Below are 17,950 nucleotides of genomic sequence, written 5' to 3'. Positions count from 1 at the left end.
CCACTGTTTCTTTTTCACTACTGGGCCAATTACTGTAGTTGTTGTTGTTTGGGTCTCTATATCAAGCGTGGTGTCCCCAGGTGCAGTTTGGGTCCCTGCCTCAACCATAGTCCTCTTGAGAGTGCTGAACTGTGGCTGGATAGGCACAGGCCAGGCCCCAGTACAGTGCGAGAAGCTGCTTGTTTTCATTGGGGTAGGCAAGGCATCCCTCTATCAGGTGGTGTGTCAGTTTGCCAGGGTTGCTTGCCTGTTAAGGTGTAAAGTCCCAGGTTATAGGATGTGATAACCATCCTAGGAATCTGCCCAAATTCTTCCATACACCCTGCCACCCAGGGACTGGCTGCTTGAGGGCACATTTCAGTATTGCCTCACCCAAAAGTTGTCTTCTCTTATACCAGGATGAGACCAGATTCCACAAAACCCATAATATACCACCAGTATTAATTAGTAATATTGAACAGCTCACATAAGGGTGAACAAGGACCTCAGGAGCCTGCATAATAAAACCGTCCACATCAGTCTCAGGTAGGGAGAGGGAGGTGTATTCCCTCATCTCCTCCACAAGATAGCTCCCTCAGCACAGCAATGCCATCAGTGCCAGGGCAAAGCACATAGCCATTGTATTGGCAGGTTCCCAAGTTCCTTTATCCTCCCCACAAAATAGCTCCCCCAGCACAGTAAGGCCATCAATGCTAGGACAAAGCATGTAACTATTACTTGTATTAACACGTTCCCAAGCTCAGCAAAATAGAGATAAGCAAAGCAGCCAACAAACTCTGTGACCCACACAGGAGCGTGCCACTTAATAACTACTATAGCTATAGCACACTTAATGCAAAACTGCCATTGTCGGGTCCCTGTTTGGGTGCCAAAAAGGACTGTGGTAGGTTGACCCTGGCTGGGTGCCAGGTGCCCACTACAGCTGCTCTATCACTCCCCCTCCTCAACTGGACAGGGGAGAGAAAATGTAGCAGAAGGCTCAAGGGTCAAGATAAGGACAGTTTAATAAACTGAAAGCAAAGGTTGCATGTGAAAGCAAAGGAAACCAAAAGATTTTACTCTGAACTTCCCATCAGCAGGCAATGTCTGGCCACTTCCTGGGAAGCAGGGCTTCAGTACTCATAGCGGTTGCTCCAGAAGACGAATGTAAAATAACCAATACCTGCCCTTCCATCTCCCTCTACTTAACTTTTATAGCTGAGCTGATGTCATATGGCATGGAATATTCATTTGGTCAGTTTGGGTCAGCTGTCCTGGCTATGTCTCCTCCCAAGATCTTGCCCAGCCCCAGCCTGCTGGTGAGGGGAGGGAGGGTGCAGATGTTGGAGAGACAGCCTTGATGCTGTGCAAGCACTGCTCAGTGGCAGCGAAAACACTGATGTGTTAATCAACACCTTTCTAGCTACCAATACAGAGGACAGCACTAGGGGGCTGCTATGGGGAGAATTAAATTCATCTCAGCCAGACCCAATACACCAGCTCTTTGTTTTCCTTCCAGCATACAGCTGTTGCCATCAGTGAAGACCTCTACTTCCGCATCAGACAGGGGTTCATCCTGTAGGTCTGGTCTGCTGGAATACACTTGTTCAACAGTGGTTAGACAATAATGTTGCAATTAATTGGATTCAGAGATTGGGGGCAAGGTGGGAATATTCAAAGTGGAGATCAAAGAAAGTGTGACATCATCTTGCTCCACTAACACAGCTTGATATTTAGCTAATCTACTCAGGGAAATCCAGCGATGCCTCTTGTTCTCAAGGAGGGATGATACAGCATGAGGTACAAACACGGTAACTGGTTGGCCCAATGTCAGTTTTTGAGACTCTTCAGTCAAGGTTATGGTCAGTGCTACTGCCTTCAAGCAAGCAGGCCAACATTTGCTGATCTTACCCAATTGTTTGGAAAAGTACCCCACTGGTCTCTTTTCATTTCCCAATTTTTGTGTTAATACTCCCAGAGCCACCTGCTGTCTCTCATGTACATATAATTGAAAGGGTTTTCTTAAATTTGGTCATCCCGAAGTGGGAGCTTCCATCAACTTTCTTTTAATTTCATCAAAACTTGTACAGCATTCTGCTGTCCATTCCAAGATTCCCTCAGGTCTTTTTAGAGCAGCATGTAACTGTTTGGCAATCAGTCTAAAACTAGGAATCCGTAGTCAGCACTGTCTGCCCATTCCTAAAAATCCCTTCAATTGTTTCTTTCTTACTGGTTGGGCTCCTGGTTTTAATTTGACTTTTACTGGAGCAGCATTCTTGGCTCATCTAGGTTTCTTGGAGGCCCATACCAGAAGTATTACAGCACCTAAAATTTCCTCTGGGATTCTGGTCTCTTCTTGTTTCTCTTCAGTCAATAGACACAACTGAACTCTCCATGCTGTCTCTTCAGGCGTGTGTAGCAGAATAGACTTATCAAAAAATGTTAATTGTGCTTTCAGTTTACACAATAGGTCTCGTCCCAAAAATGGTAGAGGGCATTCTGGTTTATATAGAAATTAATGACTCAAAGTAGTATTTCCAATTGTCATTCCATGGGTTTTAAAAAAGGCCTAAAAGCTCACTTTCCTGTGACCCCAACAATTGGCATATACATTTTACTTAAAGGCCCCTTAGAGCTAATTACTACCGAAGGGATTGCTCTGCTATCTATCAGGAGATTTATAGCTTCGCTCCCCAGCTTTATGGGAACAAGGGGATTGGCTGGGGAAATCTCAATATTCTCTTCCTGTCCCCTTCATTCAGTGTCAGATATCCCTAGTGAATTAGGTTAGTACTTGATTCTGGCCCCCTTTTTCCTGAGGATTCAGCAAATAATTTTTCTTTCTGTGGGAATTCCTTCCACATTTTCTTGATAGGACCCCACTGATTGCTTCCAATTCAATAGATCTGAGGTAGTGAATGGGACATGCACAAATACTGGCTGTCCCTCCACCCTCATTGCCTGTGTTAAAGGAGCTTGCATAATGGGATGCTGTCCCCTCATTCTCCCTGAGATTGGGCTAAAATTCTCACTCCCAGCTCTTGAGCTGGAAGTGGACTGGTCTTCACTCTCACTACTATCCTGTGATTTCCTTTTCTCATCTCTTCATTCTACATTTAACCAGATTCCCCTCTGGGACAAACATCTACACATCTTAAGCCTCCCCAGTGTCCTTAACACACTTCATTTTACATTCTTTTCCAAAACAATAATTCTTTTTCTTTTCCTTTCTGTTAATAGTTGCTGCTAATACATTCCATCAGCATCATCCATCAACATTCTATGTTTTTATGTGTTTCATGATCACGTCTTAAAAACAAATCAACATGTGCAACTTCACCCCATTTATCCATCCCTCTACAAAACAACTTCAATTGTAAAATAATATTATAATTCAATAATCCATTCTCTGCCCTTTCTCCATCCTCCAATTCATACATCAGCCACCATTGTGCACAATAAGCTTTTAATTTATCTTTCTTCAGGGGATCCCCTCCAAACTTTTTCCAGTTTGTCAAGGTGCTTTCTAAGGGAGAACAAAGGGAAGTCTCCAGAGAAGTAGCATTGCCTATATCAGTACCACTTCTAACCCAGCGTTCCATACACCAAAATGAGGGGATGTCTCCCTTCATTACAAAACAACATGTAGAAATGAAATAATAACCCAGTGTTTCATACAACAAAATGAGGGATGTCTCTCTTTGTTACAAAAGCAATGCGTAGGAACGAAATTATGCTACTGCTGCGTATCTTTTGATGCGTCTTATGCAGAGCCCAAATGGGACAAAATGTCCCCCCAAATGCTTGCTACTCCCTCAAAGACTTTTTTTTTCTCTTTTCCCTTATTTATCTATCAGAAAATACCTCTTTTCCAATAGTGTTGCACTGTTGTGTCGCTTACCGCCTAACTGTAGGAGAGGAGCCAATAGAGTCCCTTAATAACAGGTTGGTGCATGCTGGAGTCCACTCGCTTCTCTCCTCCCCATCAGGTGCAGCAAGATGAACTGGGCAAGGCTGTCAGCACTGTCCCATCGTAGTGTAATGCTGCTGTTGTCCCAAAAGTGGGGTCATTTACCCGGTGTGCAAAAGGCCAATGTACACACAGAGCAGAGGTATTTTATTCCAATTCATGTCTGCGCAAAGATGGGAGCTAGGTGGTAATCCACAAAGCTAGCACACCTTATACCTGAACAGGCAAGCAGTTTATGCAGTTTAGTTTTACATATTTAGTTTCCAAAGTTCTTCCTCCGAACTCTTATTGGTAGTTGCTTATCTGCCACAGTTTCTATTGGGCTGAAGTTTTCCCCACTTCGAATTAAAGGTACAGTGTTCTTTTATTCTACAGCGCGTGCGCAGGGAGGGGTGGGGTGGGTATGACTTTTTGGTCTTGAATTGAGTCGGTGGTCCTGATCTCCCCCTGCTGCCTTTACCTTCCCCCAGTTACTGAAGATCTTTGCTGACTTCATGCCCATTAGCAATTATGCAACTTTCAGTACCTTCTGGGGTAGGATGCTGCCTTCTTATCAGTCTTTTAGTTCTTCTTCAGGGGCACAGTTGTTAGCAAGGCATGCATAGTTTATACAGAGGGCATCCTGTTTCACAAGACCGTTGTTGCCTTTTTAAGGTGGCTTAAGTACATCACTGCTACCGTCTATATATCTTTGTGCTGCTCAGATTATATATCTTTTTCTGGGGTTACTTGTTTTCAAATCACCATCCTATTATCGGATGTGTTTTGAAAACATAATGGAAAATTGTTTTTCTTGTTGCAGAGTCTTTTAGTACTCATATTCCTCTTGATGGTTGGTCACATTGGTCTAGAAGCTTGTTCTTTAGATCAGCAATTTGTCATGCCTTCATTTTTTGAACTAATTTTTGCAATTAAATGTTGACTTCTAGTTCCCAAAGCTTTGAAACATTGTCAGAAGTCTGCTTAATGCCTTGTAAGGGCCTAAGGAAGTGGGTGTCCTTCACTCTGCTCTTGCCTATTTAGTAAGAAATACCTTTCCTGTAGCTGATCCTAGTGCCTGATTTGAAATTTTAGTATCATGTTGCAACCTGCTTTTTTGGTGAAAATGCTGGCCATTTTGTTATGTTGCTATGCAGCAAAAGCTTCAAATGGATAGGTAGGAGTTTCATTTTCTTGACAAAGAAATCAGCTTCCGTTCTGAAAGAGAAGTTTGTATTTTATCAGTCCTGCTGTAGTGCCTTTCCAGTGCCCATAAAACTTGGCCCAAGAAAGGAGTGTCTCTTTTTGTCATGTTTAGGAGTTCTTCGAGTAGAAAATTCCCATTTATGGTGTGCAAAGCATAGGCCATAAAGGGCTAAGTAGCTTTCGTTCTTTTACTATAGTAGAAGGGATATAAGACAGACAAGTTGTTTTTTTGAACCCAGAACTACTTCTTTTGTTCGGGTTTTATTTTTTGTTAGGTTTTGTTTTGTTGGTTAGGCTTTTTTAGAATTCAGTTATGGGTGGGGAGTGGTGGTGGAGGTTTAGGTGTTTGAATTAGACATTCCGCAAAGGAAACACTGTACACGCTTGAATAATGGGATTTCTGGAGCTAAATGCTTGTATTGTCTCACTGAGATTGTTTTCAACTTCTGTATTTTCTGCTCAGAAAGATGTGCATTCAAAATGTCTACTCTTTCTAAGCTGTTTCCCACAGAACTTGAGATCCAAGGGCTCATGTAAAGTCTCCTTGATTACTCTGTATTAGTCATTAAAGGCTTGGCTGTGGAGTAAAATTTGGGTAAAATTGTTGGCTGTCAGCAGGTGCTATACACCAGGATCTAGACCACCAACAAAAAAAAATGCTGATTATGTTAGAATTTACTTATTTACTTACTTTTGGCATCAGAAGCCTCCTTGTCAGCAGTTTTGGAGTAAAAGCTTTGGTGCCAGTAACCTTGACGCTATAATGGGCAGCTACCGCTGCCAAGAAGACCGAGTCAGCAGGCAGTGCAGAGATACATGAGATTCTGAGGTTAGCAAAACCTAATATATGGCTATATTCCTTCCATATTGTTGCTTTTTAACACAAATCTAAATTGATTTTTTAATAATACCATGTAACAAAAATTTTGTTTATGGACTTCATCAATACTAGGGTTAAGCACAACTGTGAATACTTCCTAATTCCCTTATATGTCTATTTCTTTAATCTTCCTTGGTACCAGTCTTCCTCCTCCCCTGTATTTCAGCAGAATGGCTCTATTGGGATTTTGTTCCCTGGTATTCAAATTGTTCAACTACAAGCCTTTCATTGTATAGGACTCTAATTTTAGCTCAGTCTAGTGGAGTGGTGACTCAAACCTCTGTAAAATTCCTATTTCCGCAAAAGCAGGAAAAAAACCCACAGAGTTCCTGCCACTTGCTCTAGCATTTTTCTACATTTTATATTTTGTTGTTACTTCAGTGGAAACTGCAGATCTAAATTAGAAATACAAGCTGAAAAGTGGCATTAGCTAATGTGCATTTTCTTCTTTGGTTCCAAATGTAGCTTACTTGTTTATAGGTATTGTTATATATGTTCATAACTTCTTTAGTATTCTGTTTACTGCATATGACTTGGGGTAGAAATGCCAACATAGAATAATGGTACTTAATTCACATGTGTAAATCTCTAAATATGGTTCAGAATGAGCTCCAGAAAGGTTTAAGATCAGGACTCAGCTTGGAATCAGTGAAACAGTTTTAATTCGATCAGATCTTTTTTTCTTTTTTTTTTTTTTTTTTTTTTTTCCCCACTTGGATGTCATAATTGTATCCAGGCTACAAGGAAGCACAGAGTATGCCTGAGTACCAGTTCATACATGAATGTGGTTATTATATTTTTGTCTTAGAACATCCTTGCTAGTTTAACATGTGTACACTGTCAGTCTATGTCTTTGCGTTCAGTTAGATTAACTCCGCTGTTGTGTTAATGCATGCCAGTGCAATCAAGTAGCCAGAATATTATGAGCCTTCTTGTTAGTTAATATAAGACTAATGGGATGTTTGAATTGGCATGGAATTAGGTCTCTGACAAAAGGTTTAGATGCCAGTCCAAGTGATGGCTTGCTAATTAAATGTCTAAATGTCATTGTTAAGACCTTGAGAACTAGACTTGATTCTTAGAGCTTTTTCCAAAAAATGTTTCAAGTGCTGGAAGCTGAAAAGAGTGAATTGAATGGAGAAATAGAGCTTGTCTTCCTCTAAAACGAGTGGGTTTGTGTCTTGCTTTATTTGCATGAAAAAGTAGTTGTCTGTACATGACTGTCTTTATACTGTTCCAAATCTCTCTCTCAATTTTACTTGTGAGCAAGATGTCCAGGTCTCTTTTTTTTTTTTCTTTTTTTTTTCTCTTTTTCCACAAGTAGTGCCTTGAATGATGTAAAGGTACTGAAAAGTCCATGTAACAGTCTAGTATGCATGCAGCAAGGAAGACCTGAAGCTAGTTGTAATAACAAAGCCTGGTTGTAATTTACTGTTTTGTAAGTCTCGGGTGTTTTAGAATGTTTTAACTTTTTCAGAGAATAATGTGAAAACGTCTACCTTCAACATACTGGGGTTAAGTTTTGCATTTACTCTCTGCCAATATATTAATTCTTGTGTTTAAAATCAACTGCTCTGAATATAGATAGCGTAGGAATGTATGAATTTGTTACTTGCTCAATCAGTGTTTATTGCTTGAAAATTTTCTGACTTGTGACTTATAAGTGATAGAGTTCTTTACAAAGCCAAGTAGTTGTTCTTGGGCTATTTGCCACCTAGTTCACTGTTTGAAGGAGAATTGTTTATTTTATTCAATTCATATTCTTTTAAGTTTATTGCACCATTTGTAAACATGGATGGATAGTGCTTTTCATCATTCTTGCCTCTGTTCTGCATTTCCGAGGTTGTTATGTAATTATATTGCAGGAGTCTCTAGAAGCCCAGTAAGCATCAGAACTGCTTTGTGTTGGGCAAACCTCAAACCCATAAAAAGACGTGATTCTTGTTCTGAAGCAATTACATTGCTCATAGCCTGTGGTGTAGAATGTTACCAGGCATTTGAACTGGGGAATGAGATTTTCATAGGCTCACTACTAGCGCTTGCCAGCATTTACTCTTGGGGAAAGGAAAGGTGATAAAGAGTAAATAAAAGAATATCAGGAAAGTATCAGGCAGGTGTGGACTAGAAAGTCCCTGCTCTTGTAGCTTACTTGTTTTCAGTGAAGTCATGCTATACAGCCTTTCATGGAAGTGCTTGGACTTGATGGAGTGGCCATGCTCTATCACATGACTGAAGCATAGGTGTACCCTTCTATGTGGCGGATGCACATCTGGTTCCAGTCAAGTCACTCATCCAGACGACTTCTGTCATGTGCATGTTTGATCACATGAATAATGAGTGCCATGACATGAATGTCACATGAAATTTCCAAGACATGTCACAAGATAGGGCAAAAAATTCAGGGAAAGTGGAAAAAGTAAGAAGTGAGACTGGGGAGCAATTCATTCATAATCTTAAATAAGAAAATTTCAATTACTGCCCATTGCGTTTCTGGAGAAGGACTTTGGTTTTCTGTTCATGTGACGGAAGGGGTTTTTGCCAATGACATGGGATGTCTTCTGTTTTTTCTTCCTTGTCAGAACAAGTAGTACCCACTGTGCAGACTTTTTCTTGCCACCTGGGGTAATTAGCTTGAAAAATTAACCCATTAAGTGGTGTGGGAAATGCTTAAAATTCTTGTGATCTCAGCTTACCTTCATTTGTGGGCGCTAAGTTTGCCACCATTGGATTGGGGATTGTTTTTAAAAAAGCTCTGAGGAGTCTATAATACCTTAGGATATTTTCTCCTAATAATGAAGGTTTATCATCTGGTTTTTTTAGCAGTGACCTCTGTCAACCACAGTGTAACAAGAAACTGAATCTGATCGTGCATTTGCATGGGCATTCATCCATTTGTCATGTATAGATGTGAATACTGTAACTTCTTACGGTTGATGCTAAATATTAAGAAGAAGCAAAATAGGGCTTTGTCTTGGAACTTGGGCCACTCTAAGTATTCTAGGCATGTGCTCAGTTTCTTCTATTAGGTCTGACCCTTAATCAGTCTCTGGGCAGCTGGTGGGTATGCAGCCTTCGGTAAAAACGTAAAACAGAGCCAAGATAAGGACAAAGTATTCTACGACAGAGTGCTTTGATTACAAAAGATAGGTCTAGTGGTGACCAGGCAGATCCAGAGCCTGGCACTCTCCAAGAAACATTGGAAAACATAAAATTCTTGGTCTTTGTTTAAACATTTAATATTTTTCTACTCTGTGGCCCAGATGTGGAAAAGAGGAGAAATCTGTGTTAATTAATGAACAGTCTTCTAGGAAGAGCTTTTCCTCTGAAAAAATTTCCCCAGAGAATCCCTGAGGTACACTAGACAAGGGCTTTTATATGGAAGATGTTCAGCCTTCAATACGACTAAGAGATTACTGAAATGGCATTAAAGATGGGTAAGAAGGTGCAATTACAGTTTTCTAAAAGTGCTGAATAAGCCTTTACTTTGCTGGAGGTTTGGAATGAGTGGGTAGGCACATGCATCAATCAGTGGAGTAAACTAAACTATGCTTGAAAGTCAGCTCTTTAGTTTATCTGGTTAGTGTGAATTCACTTTCTGCACATTACAGACAGATGGTAAGTTTTCTAGATCGCATCTTTAAAATAAGCTTTCCAAATTTCTGTAAAAGTCCACTCCTTTAGAGGATTGAGTGAGCACCATCCATTTCTATTTTCTGCCTTTTTAGCTTTTTCATCTTTCTTTTATGTTGTTGCAATAGAGCTTTTTGGATAGGATTGTTTTTCCCTTTAAAAAACAGAAATCTTTGTGAAAATTAATGCCCAATGTTAATACTGGGTAAGATGAAGGTATCTGCGGTTAGCTGGGGAAAGCAAGAGCTGATGTAGGTATGTATTGAACTTCTCTGTTGCCTTTCGTCTGAGGTACTGCACAGCATTGGTCTGACTTGCTGCCTCCTCATGTCCTACAGGTGAGGCCCAGATTAAGTAACAACTTATTTTGTTATATTTGAATGGAAATATTTTTGATAAAGACTTGTACTCTAAATTAAAGTCTCTTAGAAATGAGGCCTAACAACTGTCATGCTTTGCCATAGTATTAAGAGGAGGTGGAAAAGAAAGGTAAATAAAAGGAAGTCTGAAAATACAATATGCAGCTGGTTAGAAGGGAAAGAAAACACAAGGCATGGAGGAAGTAAGAAGTGGTAATTACAGTACACAGATAACAGTAAACTACTTTACAAGCCTGAAAGAGCTGCAGTAGAGGAAACAAAGCGATGAAATACTGGGATGCTCTGTTGCTTTTAATTAGAGGACGAGGAAACCATAGGTAGCGCCACACAAAGTTTGTCAGATGGGGTTTATTATGTAGCTGAGATAGGAGTTTGCTATGCAAACTCTTCCTGTTATTTTTATACACTTTGTAGAACATAAGTGACCAATGCTACAGATTAGGCCTTAGCTCTGTACTAGATCTAACAGATTTGAGAAAGGAAGTAGTCCTTTTCCTTGAAGCTTCATTTCTTTAAGTTGCAGCAAGAAACCTGCATGCAGATGGAAAAACTCAGTGAGAGGGAAGAAAGCAGTACTTCTGGACAAAACTAAGGAATTGGCAAACAATAGAGAGCATGAGATAGTGAAGGATTTAACGAGCAGGTGATTGCTTTCTGTATGTCTGACTTATTTATGAAGTAATTAAAAGGCATGCATTTTTCTGCTTTTTCACTTAGCTTGTTTACATGACTTTCTGGTAGTTAATTGACCCCTGTGAAAGACAGATCTTTTCATTGTTTCTGGAAAAATCTCAACTTCGGGAATGTGTGTAGCACAACCTTCTGGAAAAAAAAAAGTGGAATTTTAGTATATATTAGTATAATAGAAAATCTTAACAGAACAACTTGATTTCTGGGTCTGTATTCTCAGTACAGAAATTTTCTGTTTATTTATGTAGGACTAGTGTCAGAAGAGTTGAGTGCATGTGGTCTGGATGATGCATTAGAGGAACAGTGACAGTTCTTTTCTCCATTCTTTCTGGATCTGCATGAGAAAGGTGGTCCTTTAGATTCTTGATCCTCAGGAAACCTCTTTTTCTGATGATCTTTCTAATTCTCATAGTTGGAGGTCATCTGTATGGGGAAATACTGTGCAACATTTCTGAGAGATTCCTGATGGACAAAGTAGGAATACAGCTTTTTGTGGTGAAAACACTGGCGTTACTGCTTATGGGAGCAGGTTATGAGTATTCCCAGTATGCGTATATACAAACTATCACTGATCCTAGTCACATGGTAAGGACAAGGCTCAGAGGCAACAATACACAGTCTGTGTGTGGTAGTGAGAGGTGAAAGCAACTTCACAATTTCCAAGGAAATGAGAAGCAGAGAGCATGTTCAGCTTCATAGATTTTTTTAAATAAGGTTGAAAGGCAGGAGACAATCTTTGGTTATAGCAGCTGCTAAAATATTTTATCAAGTCCTGTGTTAAGATGAAATTTGCATCTATGTAAAACAGATGTGAAATGTTTTCAGTTTATTTTGTTAATAAAATCTGTTTATAGCACCTTTCTAAAAGGTGCAGCCTGATGTAAGTCAATGTGTAAAAACACTTGTAAGCAAAGTTCTGAAGGCAAGATCTCTTAAATTGGCAACACTACACTTCACAGTTGCGTGTAATACCAACCATACAGCATGGCAACAGAGAGAGAGAATTTAACTCATTATCCAACCCACTCACTGCCCGGAGTCTCTGAGGTAAGTCGTACTGTGCATGTACAATGACTAGTAATGAAATATCAATCACTTTCATTATATTAAATAGTTAAAAGCTGCTAGGGAGAAGGGTACTGCTGCAGAGGATGAGGTTGTGAAGGCACAGAAAACTGTCCCATTTATGAGCCAGTTATCTAAAACCAGAAAACCTCTTGCATTTGCTGTTGTAATAGTCTTGATTTTATGAAGCAAATAAATATTTTGAGGAATGTCCTTTATATTTTAAAAAATGTGGATCTTAAACTGCTCAGAGCTTCTATTTAGCACTACTTAGTAGTGGTGGGGAAACAGGGTTATGATAATTTTAGTTGGTCTCAGACTGGATTTTTATAAATGCAATAACAGGTTGGGAAATACTTAGTGCATGGATTACATAAAATATTCTAGGAAAAGATTGCCAGTTCCTTTTCTGGAGCCAAATTCCCATTAGGCTGTTTAAGAATGCTGTGCTGGGTAGACTGCAGGGATCTTGTCCAAAATAATAGAAGTAATTGTATTTTGAATACTGAAACTGAGCTGATATTTTTCAGTACTAAAATGTTGTGTCCCTGAGATTCAATGGCTTCCATGCAGAGATTTCATTCTTTTGATAGATTTTTAAAGGAGTTTTTATGTAATACAGAGCAGGTATTGGTAGATCTGTCATGGTAATGGTATCTTTCAAAAAATGAAAAAGCCATCTTGTTCCTTCTGCCAGATAGAAAGTAACTAACCAAAAATAAACTTAGACTAAATAAGACTTTTCTCTGTACAATTCCTTTCTGTGTTTAATTTTTTCCTGAGAGCCTGACCTTTTTTATTCAAATACTGTTTCGTTGGTATCAGTTCTATTAGCAGAATTCCGTACTGCACAGAGAAAGCAGTTTTGAAAGAAAAAAAGAGTATGTGTAGCAATACCATTCACCTGTTTGGCTGTATATCAATGTTTTAACACCACTGGAAGGTACAGTGTGAGAAAGGTCATGTTATTACTAATAACATGCTGGTTTTTAAACGGTATTTCACTTAATGTTGGATTTTGCTTCAGAGTCAAGTGCATGGGACACAGAGACAAAACATAAGCTACCATTTTTATGAAATCATAACAGAATGGGCATTACTATAAGCAAGGAAGGGAAAGCTTTCTGCTTCCCACTCAGCTGTCATCTTGGCAGAATGTATTGGAGAATTTGTGCTGCTGCTTATGGTCTCCTTGTTCTGCAAATAAATACGGGACCTCATGCTATAGAGCAGTGAATCTAACATCGCTCATCAGCACTGAATTTACTCAGACTTATGCAGCTTGTGACTACCATGCTCAGAAAGGACTAACCAGTACCAGGACTAACAAGGATCTTTTCACAAAGTGAGAGCTATAGGTAGATTTTCAGAGTTGCAGAAAATGCAGTATGTAAATGACTGGAATACATTATGTAGCCTTCGATCTTTGATATTCCCATTTTGGATTCTAGAAAATTAACTGTATGCATTGAGCTTAGTTTTTCACTTGGAAGTATTCAATTTAGTTTTAAAGTGTATAGGATTTCAGTTTCTCTGGCACTTTCTTTGGCATCAGTTGTGTGGTATTGTCTCTGTGCAAAGTACTCATTCCAGACTGCCTTGCACTTGCAATTTCTGAACATGATTTAAAAGCATTACTGGACCAACCTGATTGGTATGTAAGCCACAACTCATATTGCAACAACTTGCTAACTGATAAGGTAGGTGTTGAGCTATGTCCATACTTATTTGACTATACACTTAGGCTAATGTAAATAATTTTATGACAGAGAGAGCTGCACAGTAAAAACCGGGAGCATTTTGGTTTGCTTTTCTGAGGGGAGGAACAGTGGTGTATATCAGTACTACATCAGTAAGGTATAAAGAAAGATGTCTTTAGGTCTAATGCCTAGCTAGCTTCTAAACTTTAAACCTGTTAAGACGCATGTGATAATTTGTTACAGCTGAATGTGAACTCAGTCTCTGTGAAATGAAATTGAATGGATCAAAAAACAGAGGGATGTCAACTATTGCTGTAATTAACAGCAGATTTGTAGCAAAAAATCATATAGCCTGAAACACTTACCTTTGAATGTGGCCCACTAAACTTTTGTTTAAAATGGTGTGCCATAACAGCTTAAGTGACAGAACCTCTATAGTTAGCCATACTGATGGAAGTCAAAAGAGGATTGTGTGTGATGCTATGCTGAAGGTAGCAGATGACATAATGTTACACATCTCTTTAATCATGAAGATGTTTGATGAAAGGTTATCTGGTAAAGAACATCTTTCCTGAGAGTGGAGCGTTGCCTTCTATGACTGGAAAAAGGAGCCATGAGAAAACTGCTGAAATTTGTAGTAGTATTTAAGTATCTGTGGTGCGATTGCTCACATGCATACACAGGTCTGTCGTGCCTTTAATTTTGTCTGGTCCCAACCATGAGGTATCATGAGCCTGCTTGTTTCATACAAATCAAAGAAATGATTATAGGAAAAATGAAATTTCCTCAGGCACGTAAAGATACATGTTTTTAATGAGCTATCTATCCTTATGTCCACTTGTATAAGTGTGTAACTTCATAATTCATGTGAAGTGCCACAGGGAAGGGCATTCATTTGCTCTAGCTGAGAAACCGTTGCACTTTTTCAGATGTTTTCCATCACACACTACTCTGTTGAGGTGGACTGCACTGCCCATAGATTCATTCTTGAATACTTCTAGAGGATTAAAAAGGCTTAATACTGTGCTGTTTCTAGAAGGCTGCCTTTTATATTAGAGGTGGATTTTTTTTTTGAACAACATCCCCATAGCACCTGTTATCTAGCTAACCTTTTTTAAAAAGTGAAAATACAGACTACAAACTCAAACAGCTGAAATATGGCTTAATTTCTGCTGTCTCTTATATTCAGTAGTGTGCTTCTGTAGGGTTTGAAGTCATCTTCATGAATACTGTTACATCCTTCTCCTTGGAGAGAGATCAGTTCTGAAAGAAGATTCTAAAATAGTTTCATTGATTTGTTTGTTTACCTGTCTTTTGGACTTTTTCCAACCCATCACTAAAACTGGTACTGACTGTTGTAATTTGGTATATTTTAAGCATATGCATTCTTGATCTGTTATTAAACTAGCAAGTAGCAGTGATAACTTTATGTCTGAAAAGCACATGAAAACAGTGTTTTTCCTGAACTGCAAATAGGTCCGATATACCCTTGAAGGATAGATACGCCTACAGGTCACCTTTTTCAGAGGCAGTGTCTGCATGTACTTTAAAAGTTAGATGAACTGTTTTAATTCTCGTACACGCAGAACCTCGTTTCATTTTCATATAAAAGCAAAGTATCTGCCTTTACATAAATGCAGAAGATCGTAGTCCAACACGGTCCTTCGTCCTCGTGTACTTTTACTGAAAGGAGAACGAACGATCATCGTCACCACCACAACCGGAGCCGCGCCGATGCCTGCGAGCCGATTTCTGCAGGCTGCGTCAGGTCTCCTGCCCAGGGCTGTACGGAGCCCCGGCGCTCGGACGCGCAGCTGCGCCTGCTTCTGCGTCGGGAAGAAGGTCCTGCTGCCTGCTCGGCGGCTCAGGCCCTCCCGGCAGCTGGCACGCCACGTGAGCCTGTGTGCGTGGACAGCAATCGCAGGCTCTGCTCTACGTCATGCGTGCGCAGCAGGTGGTAAGAGGCCGGGCACGGCTCAGGCCGCCGGCGGTGTAGCGCCGGCGGGGATGGCCGCAGGGCTGTCCAGCTTGGAGCGCGGCGCCCGAGCTCGCCTCGCCTCGCCTCCTCGCCTCCTTCCCGTTAACCTCCCGGCTCCCGGCCCCGGGCCTGGCCTGCCGCGGCAGAGCGCTCGGCCGCTCCGGGCGGCGGTGGGGCGCGGGGCAGCCCGCCGCAGTGGCCTCCCGCCGGCGCGGGCCGCGCCGGTGCCGAGAGCCGCAGCTCCCGGTCGGGCCGCCGGCGCGGCTCCGCCTGCGGCTGTGACGCGGGGCGGGGCGGGGGCGCAGCTGTTCGCCGCGGAGGGGGCGGGCGCATCCTCAGGGGCGCGCCGCCCCATTGGCCGCGCTGCCGCGCCGGGCCGCACGTGACCGGCGGGGCAGTATTGGCCGCGGCGCTGGCGCAGCCGGTGGGCGCGGGCGGAGCCGGCCGGGCCGGGCCGGGCGCGGGCGGCGGGATGGAGGCGCAGCGGCCGCGGCCATGGGGTGAGTGCGGCGGCGGCGGCGGCGGGCCGCCGCACCCGGGCGGCAGCGGCCGGCGGGGCGGCGCGGCGCGGCTCCCTGTGACAGGGAGGCGCCGGCGCCGCCAGGAAGGGAGAAGAAAACGGCTTTTGTGGCCAAAAAAGCTCCCCCCCCCCCCCGCCCCGGGCTGCGAGAAAGGGCTGTCGGCGCGGAGCGGGGGGAACCCCGCGCCCGGGGAGACGGGCGGCCAGGCACGGCGGGGAGCCACCGCGGGTGGGAGCGAGCCCCAGCCCGGCGCGCCGGCGAGAGGCACAAAGCCGCCGCGGAGCCCCGGTGCGGCCGTGCGCCCCGCAGCGCGGGCTCCGGGGCTGGGAGGAGGAGAAGGGAGGGGAGGCGGGCGCGGGGGTCTCGGGGCGGGCAGCCCCCGCCCGGCGTGCGGCGGTGCCCCTCGGGGGGCGGCAGCCCGGCTTTGTTAGTGGCGGGGGCGGCGGTGCCTCCGCTGCCGCAGCGCGTCCCTCTCGCCGGGAAGGGCGAGCCGCGCCGAGCGGGCCTGGCGGGGAGCGCTGCGGGGGGAGCGCTGCGCGTTCCCTGCGCCCGGGGATCCGCTGACTTCGTACAAATTATTTAACATCACAAAGGGATGCTTGGGTCCGCGACTTAACCTGAATGCTGTGGGAAATCTTAATAAATTATGTATGAAGCAGCGGGTCCTTTCTTTCCCTTTGTCAGATACGCAGCTTTTATTCTAGTAATTAGGTCATTGCCAGCAGAGCGCTCCTTGCTTTTGCAGGAACGTGTAGCGATTTTTTGAAGACGCATATGCTGCCTAATTGTTTCATCCTATTCGTTGTTTGGGTCGAGATTTAAAATCTTTCCTGTTGACTTACATGGAGGACCCTGGCTATGAGCTGTGAGGAGCGTTTTTCGCTTGATAGGATTTTCTTCAAGGGATCAGCGGAGCCCGGTTTTGACTTGATTTGGATAGTCATACACTGAAGGATGCCTTTTAAAGGCGTAGCAAGAAACGTACAGCTGCTTAGTTTGCGTGGAAGGCTTTTCAGTAAACTGTCGTGCCTACGTCAATAATACAATATAGATCAATTTTAGTTTTTAAAAACTACCCCCCCCCCCCGCTGTTCTGTTGAAAGCGCTCCTTAATGTTCTGCCTGCTCTCTTTTTATTACTTAGTTAATTTTTCCGTTACTTCTAATGCAGTTGATAGATTTATGAATATTTTGTCAAAATTACAGTTCTCTGAAAATACACGTAGACATATATACTGAAAGCAGTTTCCTGGTACCAGACTCTTCTCTATTTTTAAGGACACTCAAAGTAACTGGTAAAATATTCTTTTATCTTCCTCAGTTCTGTTAAATACAACAAATGATGCACAAAAAAGGTTTGAAGACAAGTCTAACTTACTGAGTTTAAATTTCTGCTTTATAGTAAACATGCCCTCAAAACATTCTCTCTATATACCATTATTTTTAGAATCACAGATTTTCTCTCTATCAGCAAGAGAGGCTTTGGATGATGTTAAATTTAAGACATCAGTTGAGGAGTAATTGGTTTCAAAAGGTAAATTGGTGATACTGGATGTTTCTTCTGTAATGTTTTGAATGTTTGTTACAGTTGCTTAAATATTAGGATACAGTAGATGCAGAGGCGCTTTCACTGCTTTTTTTTCTGAAATGAAAAAGGGTGACAGACGCATGGTAGTGATGATGATGATGATTGTTACGGTGATGCTTCTTTCTCTACCTTTTTAAATCTTAAAAAGAAACAGCCTTAGTATTGTTTTGTGTAACAAGCAGAGTGGTTCCTGTAAGAAACTGTAGTCAGGCTCTTAAAAATGGCAGCTTGAATAAAAGTTCACTTTTAAATATAATACTTTGAATTATTTATGAGTGCAGACTTTCATAAACATCATCACTCAAATGCTGTCGTACTTGCCAAAGTATTTGTACAAAATATTTGGTTATGATAAATGTACTGATACCTGTTGTCATAGTACACT

General features: G+C 42.1%; 1 protein-coding gene across 5 annotated transcripts in view; it reads left to right on the top strand.

The window, feature by feature from the left end:
- The window catches only part of APC (APC regulator of WNT signaling pathway), a 317,483-nt gene that overhangs the window by 17,323 nt on the left and 282,210 nt on the right, over positions 1-17,950 (top strand). Inside the window, exon 1 of one of the 5 annotated variants that reach the window (XM_049794813.1) lies at positions 15,865-15,957. The exons of the other annotated variants lie outside the window; for them this stretch is intronic. The gene's annotated coding sequence lies outside the window, so the exon portion shown is untranslated. Of the gene's footprint in view, positions 1-15,864; positions 15,958-17,950 lie in introns of those variants that run through there. 5 annotated transcript variants of the gene reach the window in all.

The sequence above is a fragment of the Accipiter gentilis genome, chromosome Z (genome assembly GCF_929443795.1).
Source record: "Accipiter gentilis chromosome Z, bAccGen1.1, whole genome shotgun sequence".
In the NCBI taxonomy this organism is placed as follows: Eukaryota; Metazoa; Chordata; class Aves; order Accipitriformes; family Accipitridae; genus Astur; species Astur gentilis.
Note: the sequence above shows the minus strand (reverse complement) of the source record. Positions and strands in the feature narration are given on the sequence as shown.